This window comes from Rutidosis leptorrhynchoides, chromosome 1 (genome assembly GCF_046630445.1).
Source record: "Rutidosis leptorrhynchoides isolate AG116_Rl617_1_P2 chromosome 1, CSIRO_AGI_Rlap_v1, whole genome shotgun sequence".
Taxonomy (NCBI): domain Eukaryota; kingdom Viridiplantae; phylum Streptophyta; class Magnoliopsida; order Asterales; family Asteraceae; genus Rutidosis; species Rutidosis leptorrhynchoides.
In genome coordinates this window covers 18,817,246-18,825,037 of record NC_092333.1, presented here as the reverse complement: position 1 = coordinate 18,825,037, position 7,792 = coordinate 18,817,246, and the positions used below count along the sequence as shown (strand labels likewise).

Genomic DNA, 7,792 nt, shown 5'->3' with positions numbered 1-7,792 from the left:
ATAGGACGACGATCTCATCACTCGCTAGCATTCACTAACGGGCATCACCACAATAAGTGGTATTTTGTACACCCAACGACCAATATGTACTCTTAGGAAACACGAAAAACATCATGTATCCCTGCAAAATATATATAACAAGTTTGGTTGTCAACCGCGCTTCACCGCGGTCAAAGTGCAATTGACCTTGTGATTATTGTTTACTGTTGTGTCCTATGCTAATTGTTGTGTGTTATAACATTAATGCTTTGTAGTTAATAGTATATGCACATACAAACATTCCATAGATGCAGTCTTATTTCATAGGGTGACCAAGTTAACAGACAACTATACATACAATGTTTGTTCAATAGTTGTGCAACTGTTATATATATTGTTTCAATGTACAATACAAAAGTTACATTTGTGCAAAAGATGTGAGAACGTTGTTAGTTACTGATGCATTCTTCAAAAGATTCTCGAGGTATTTTAATCCCTTTTATTTTTGGATGGATAGATGAATGTACCTATGTAAGTGTGATGTTTGTCAAATTTTTTGTCTTAGATATGGCATAGCAGCATACCAAGTTGATACATGTTTTGGACAGGAATTTGATGACGCTTATCTGGGTTAGTGGAGAGGGCTCTTTTTGGCCTGAAAGATCAGTGAGTCGATCCTTTGATGCGTATGTTTCTTCTGATGGTGTGACTGTTAATTTGAGTACGTTGTCGACTACGACGTATTGTTTTTTTAGCAATGGACTGCAAAAGCAACTGCAAAAGCAACTGCAAAAGCAACGATTATAGGGTCATTTGCGAAAAAAAAATCGCATAAAAGGACTAACGATAATTAATTAAAAAAATACTAAAGTTTTATAAAAGAACTAAAACAATATTAAAAAGATACCAGAAACTTGAGAACTCTTTGTAGTTTTAATTTGTTTTTTTTTTAAATCGGTGAAAGATCATTGGATCTTTAACAAATCAATACTTGATAGATCAACGAACAAACCTACAACAATAAAAAAAGTACATAACTTTGTTAACAAAAAATTATAATCGATCAAAAATATAAACAACCTATGGTCAATAAAGTCATAACCTGACTAAAATTTTAAGATCTGATTAGTACCCATTTACGAAAGTTGCCCAATAAAACAGTATGGGCGGGCATGCCTTTCGTTTCCTGCTGTAAAGATCTTCTTGCTCAACAATCTCTTGAGTAGATGAAACGGAAACTGCACCAGTTAAGCTTCCAAAGGCTTCGATTTTCCAGCATGAAACATTTATAAACCTCTACACACACAAAAATTGAATACTGTTGTTCTTGTACCAACCGTTACGAAGGCCTTGAAGCAGTTGGCAGTTTGTAGAAAGATTTAGAAGAAAAAGATGTACATACGCAGCTATTGGTTCACCCACAACTATACAAATTTAGTTACCATTTAGGTTTCACTGCAAGTCAAACCATGGGAACCACAAATAAAAGGCACTAAACTTAACTACCCATAAGGTAAAACGCAAAGAAGACAACGAACCCGAAAATCAAAGTAAAAATTCGTAACCAAATACCTCATCCTTAAACCACGGTGATTAGAAGGCAATGGATACGAAGAATTGTCACGAGTGATTGGCACCTGTAACCTATGGGTGAGACACTGTGGTCTGCTGTTTCTATACCACATGTAGTTTATATGTTAGTCATGAAACATATATATGTCCAAAACTAAAAGTAACCCATATTAAAAAGGAAGCTAACCCATATAACTACAACTAGTATGCATTAAATGTGCAAAAATTTTTATATCTATATCTTATCTACATATATAATAATACAATGTAAACTAAAAAAGTGATACGTAACCTTCAAAAGACGTCGAAGTAGATTTACGTTTCACTTCATCTGATTTTTGAATAGATGAATTTATTCAAATCAGATAAATAAAAACTGATTTTAGTTGCAGATATAAAAAAGAAATAGGTGTTTCTGATTCAAACATTAAAACTAATACTAAACCCTAACCTTTCAACCACCGTTGACCACTACAGAGCAGAGGACAAAAAAAGTTCATCCGCTACATCTCAATTACGACTGGAACATTAAAAGCAATGAATCGCACGAAAAAGAGAAAAGAAACCGTTACCTTTCACCATCATCAGTCGCTTGCAAAGGAAAAGAATCGTTCATCAATAAAACCACCGTAAACGACCACAACGGTTAAAACCACCACAAACCGTTGTTTTTTGGCCGTCGAAACCGTCTATAAATTTTACATCGAGTATGGAACGCAAACCATAGGTGGTTAAAACCACCACAAACCTCTACTTTTTGTGCTGTGCAAACCATTCTGATTTTTTCAAGCGAATAAAGACCGTAATATATTAATAACTTGGAACTTGGAATTTGGAAACATATACTGTGACGATCGCTCCAAATCCATATGAACGAACATGTCATTCATTGATTTCATTGCGAGGTATTTGACCTCTATATGATACGTTTTGTAAACATTGCATTCTTTTGAAAAGGCACACCATAAATGAATATTTAAATCAAAGGTTTTCGACATCTGATGATTTCTACATATAGACAATCACCGTAAATAATAGTTTACAATAGTACTTCCGTTAACAATGCAGTCAAAATAAGATACATGGTGATGATTTGGTGAATGCAACGTTTCCTTGAAAAATATGTCATATAAGACTCCATGCACATAGCTTGTCTATCATATAAGCAAACAGCGTAAGACTTCTAGGGAACCTGAGAATAAACATGCTAACAAGTGTCAACACAAAGGTTGGTGAGTTCATAGTTTGTATGTTTCGCATAATCTGTATATAAAGATGGATCACAAGATTTCAGTTGTTTCATCCAGAAACGTTTATCAAAATATTCTACGAAATTGAGCACCCTGGTAACTAAACTTAACGTATATATAATTTGTACCCTTTGTATAATCATCTTAATAATACACGCAAACCAACGTGTACGCTTCTCAAATAGCATACGTCCGTTAAAAGGCTAGTGCTCTAGCTCGGACGGGGATATCAAGCCCTATGGATCCATATACTACTACTCGCGCCCACCAGTTCTTATAATTGGCAGTTAACAGTTACCAAAGCTAAGGGATTTTCGGTTCAAACTCAGTGTAGAATTTAGTATGTACTTGTATCCATTGCGTTTAAAATAAAGTGCATGTATTCTCAGCCCAAAAATATAGATTGCAAAAGCAATTAAAAAGGGAGCAATGAAACTCACCTTAGCAGCACATAAAGTTGTTCATCGTAATGTGACCGAAACTCGGTATATCAAATAATCGTAGATCTCAACCTAGAGAACATATGTTGGTCAATAAATGTCTATCAAGCTAGGTCAGGTCATAGTGTATCATAATCCTAATGCTCGAAATTGACATACGAAAGTTATTCAAAGTTGTTTCAAAAAGTCAAATTTGACAATAGTTCAACAAACGAGACGTACCTTATATAAGGATTCATTTGCTCGGTTGGTAATATTCAAAAATCCATTTTATCAATCTCGTAAACAAGTTGTTTAAGTATTAATTGCAGATTCAAAAAGCAATTTCAATTAATGTCAATTATAATTCAGTTGACCATATCTTTTGATTCGTTCCTCGAAACTATTCGATATCTAAATGAAAAGTTATTGACTTTTCGCCAGCTTTCCGAAAACATGTATATCATATACCTTTTACCCGTAATATATGTATTTAATTCGTGATTTATTATAAACTGTTTAACGACAAAATTTAGCATACAAGCATGTATAAATATATACACTCGAGCACTAGTATGTATACACTATTAATTTATAAAATATAAAATATAAATGCTTACGTATTAATATTGAGATTCAATATTGTAGAAAGTACGTAGACGTAACGGAGATGATAAACACTAGGTTTGATTCACAAATATACCCCCGAACATTACCCATAACCTCCTTGGCAATAACCTATAATTTTCTTAGCTCTATCCCGCTTGAAAACCATTTTGAAAGTGACACGCTCATAACCTCGTCGTAGTATTTTATGTATAATACTAATTAATAATATTAATAATAATAAGATTAATAATAATAATAATAATAATAATAATAATAATAATAATAATAATAATAATAATAAATAAAATAAATACGTTGTAATATATGATTTAGAGAAAGAGTGTGAAAACTGAGCAATTTATAGAACCTTTTCTGAAAAAGTACCCCATGCGATCGCATGAGATTTGTGCTTCAAGGCCATGCGATCGCATGGCCCTCTGATCCAGCTCACAAACTTTTAACTTTTTGTTTGTCGACATAATTTTATGTAATATATATAATATATTTAATTTATATAATTAATTATATATTATATTAAATTCACATGCATAGTTGACTTGTAATTTTTGTTTCGATAAGTCGTACGTCATCACTCGACTTATGTCCCGGTTCCGGTTTTTCAAATGTCCTTTCGTACACTGAGAAAACTTGTATTTTACATTTCGTGTCACGTACCTTTGTCAAAATATAGCCTTAAATTATCCCTAAACTATACCACTCAAAGTATATCTTAAACTTTCGAGTATTTTGATCATTTACTTCTATAAATTATCGTCTCGCTATTTGTTAATATATATATATAATAACAAATCGTTTTATGACCAAGTTAATATATATTTTCAACATTCATAAACACGTTTTAAATATACGTCGCAAGTTATTCATACAATTAATATTCCAACTTATCATATATATTCAAATAAATATTTAAACCAATCTGTTTAATGTACTGTATTAAACAATTAATACATTGTTATGTTTTCAAGTTATAGTATATATATATGTATCTATATACATATAATTGTTCGCGAATCGTCGAGAACAGCCGAAAGGTATTTGAATAGTTCAAAAATTTTGAGATTCAGTTTTACAGACTTTGCTTATCGTGTCGGAAATGTTAATCATACAAAGATTAAGTTTAAATTTGGTCAAAAATTTTCCGGGTCATCACAGTACCTACCCGTTAAAGAAATTTCGTCCCGAAATTTAAGTGAGGTCGTCATGGCTAACAATAAAAATGTTTTCATGATGAATATGAGTTGATAAATAGAATTTTATCACCGTTGAATAATATGGATAAAACAATCCGATTTCTCGAAGTGTATGAGAGAAGTTATCGTAAAAGAGTGAAATGAAAGAATAGAAATTCGTCTTAATTTTTTAACGTAGTTACGATTGATTTCCGGAATTTAAGGAATAGAAAATCTTCATAATCTAAATAAGATTTGATTCTTCGAAATTTAAGGAAATTAAGATTTCCTTTAAATGCGTAATCTGCCTCGATTGTTATGTCTGATATTTCACTATAAATTGACCTCTTCCGTTTCATTAATCTTCTTCCTTATTTCATACTTCTAAAAGATTGTGAAATGCTTAATCCAGTTCTGATTCTTGATATTTTCTTGGCTATCATATCCTTCATTCTTCTTTTTCATCTGCCACCAGAGGAGGTTATTTTCTTCTACTATTACCTTGGGGTTATATTATTTTTCATTCTCCCGTGTCTTTATATTGATATACGCATTGATATACACGGTTTGTAATTTCAGAATTGTTTTCGGGCTTTATATTTTCCATTATATTTCGAAGCTTCATGCTTTTGTTTTCTCTTCCCGACTTTAAGTCAAGCAAATAATGGTCCAGAATTCGTAGGTATGGATTTTGAAATGAACATAATTAATGTTCTAAGAAAGAAACGGTAATGGCACAATCTGACTTGTCAAATTACCAGAATACCTCGAAAAAGACCGAATCATCAAGAAAAATATTTTCTTGATATGTTTAGAGGTTAAATAGAATGAAAGAGTTATGTAACATGGTTCATGATGAGGGTATGATCTGTGAACCTTTATCACGTTCCATTAGAAACTCAGCATGACTTACTGTAATATAATCACGTTGATCAAGTGTCATTATATTATACTAACTCATGCTTCAATTCCCAACACTACTTCAAAAATATCCATTTTTCGAAATTTTCAGAAATTAGAAACTAAAATAGTTTCTTTTATGATGTAACATAGATAGCGTGAAGAGATAAATGATTTCAGATAAGAATAGTTATGAAAATATCTTCAGAAATATGGAGGATATTTATAATGGAAGATACGATGATATCTTAGAATATTCAAGATAAGATGATGATGAAGAATATTGTCCGCAAATGTTTTAGAGTAAGGAGCAAGGTATTCGCTAATGATTTCAGCAGACACTGAATCATTTGGATTCTTTGAAGGCAGTTTTAATCTTTGTGATTTGTCCACAGCCTCCTTCATAGTTTGCTCAATCCGTTTTTCAGTTCCAAACCTTCTCTTTTTCTCAGCTTTACCACCATACTATTCTTTATCATCAAACTTTTGACTGTTAAGGTCGTTTACAGTTTTTGCTGCTTCTTCAGCATTTTTTCAAAATTCGGAGAACTAGTTTCATAGTTTGGGGTGTTTTTCAGAAACTTCATATTTGAAGTATGTAAGTCTAGAAGATGGATGTTATCTATATATAACTGTTGTCGTAGAAAATGCTGCGAGATTCAAAATACTGGTTGCTAATTCCCGGTGGTTGGTATGGAAATTATTATTACAAGATGTGGATTAGTACATGATAGGGTTTCAATGAGTATAAGAATTTTTCGAAAGGTCAAGGATTAATAAAGTTGTTTGGTAAATTTACTGCTAATGTGGCGGAACATGAAAGGTTCCCCAGTAACAAAACGTATATATCAAGGTTACAATAAGGCTTAATCTGAAAAGTTGAAGTTGACTGGTTGGAAGTGTGATAAAACTGGATACTTTGAAAAGAAATTGCAAGATTATTTTCGGTAATAACAAAGCTAAAGGATCTTTCACCGTTTTGAAGTCGAAGTATAGCTTTGAAAGATGTAGAGATCTAAGAATGATGTCACTTGTTAAATCTTGACTTGGATTCTGCTCTGTCAATATCAGAATATGTAATTGAATTTGTATGGAAACGATTGTATATCGCTGTGAGCATAGTTAATAATTTTTGAATTAAAGTTGAAGAATGTACAGTGTAACGTATTAATTGCGAACTTATATATTTCCCGGGTATTACCTACCCGTTAAAGATTTCACAATTAATACTTTGTACAAAAGAATTTTTATTACCGTCTTTATGAAAATATATGTATGTATATTTTCTTCAGATGTAACACAGATTTAATGAGTTAATATCATATTAAGCTCATTTAATTTTCGACTTGACTTAGAAATGATTAATCTCTAAAACATTAAAGATTACATAATCTTTGCGGAGTATTTCGCTAATGTAATCGATACTTAATTATTTATTCTTATTGATATTCCTCGGTGAAGGATGTTGGTGCTCGTGGAATTTTTGTGAAGCTTACAAGGCACAGATGATGTTTTCTGAAAAGTTTCGAGTATATTGAAATTGAAAATGTAAAATCAATTATGTAATTGATTAATACACTTGGTTTATTATGAAATGGAATTCATGGAGTTGAAACGGAGATTGTAGTTAACAATGGTTAAGTTGTTAAGGAAGGATGTACATCATTGCATATTAGTAATATGAACTAACCGTGTGGTACCTACCAGTTAAGATTCACACGTAATAGCTTAGTACGAAAATATTTATTTTGATATCAAAATTCATATATATTAAATATACATAAAATTTCTTCAGGGGAAATGAGTTAATACTTCATCGGTTATTGTTGCTGGTATTTCTTGGTAACTACGGTGCGTATGACGTTGATGTTCG

The 7,792-nt window shown here is 31.8% G+C and overlaps 1 long non-coding RNA gene across 1 annotated transcript; it reads right to left on the bottom strand.

Moving 5' to 3' along the window:
- Positions 1 to 367: 367 nt before the first annotated feature.
- LOC139857238 (uncharacterized) lies at positions 368 to 1,853 on the bottom strand. The gene is made up of 3 exons (XR_011762418.1): positions 1,082 to 1,853; positions 887 to 991; positions 368 to 753 (listed from the first exon to the last, which is right to left on the bottom strand). It is a non-coding gene; the product is annotated as an uncharacterized lncRNA (long non-coding RNA).
- Between the last annotated feature and the right edge of the window lie 5,939 nt (positions 1,854 to 7,792).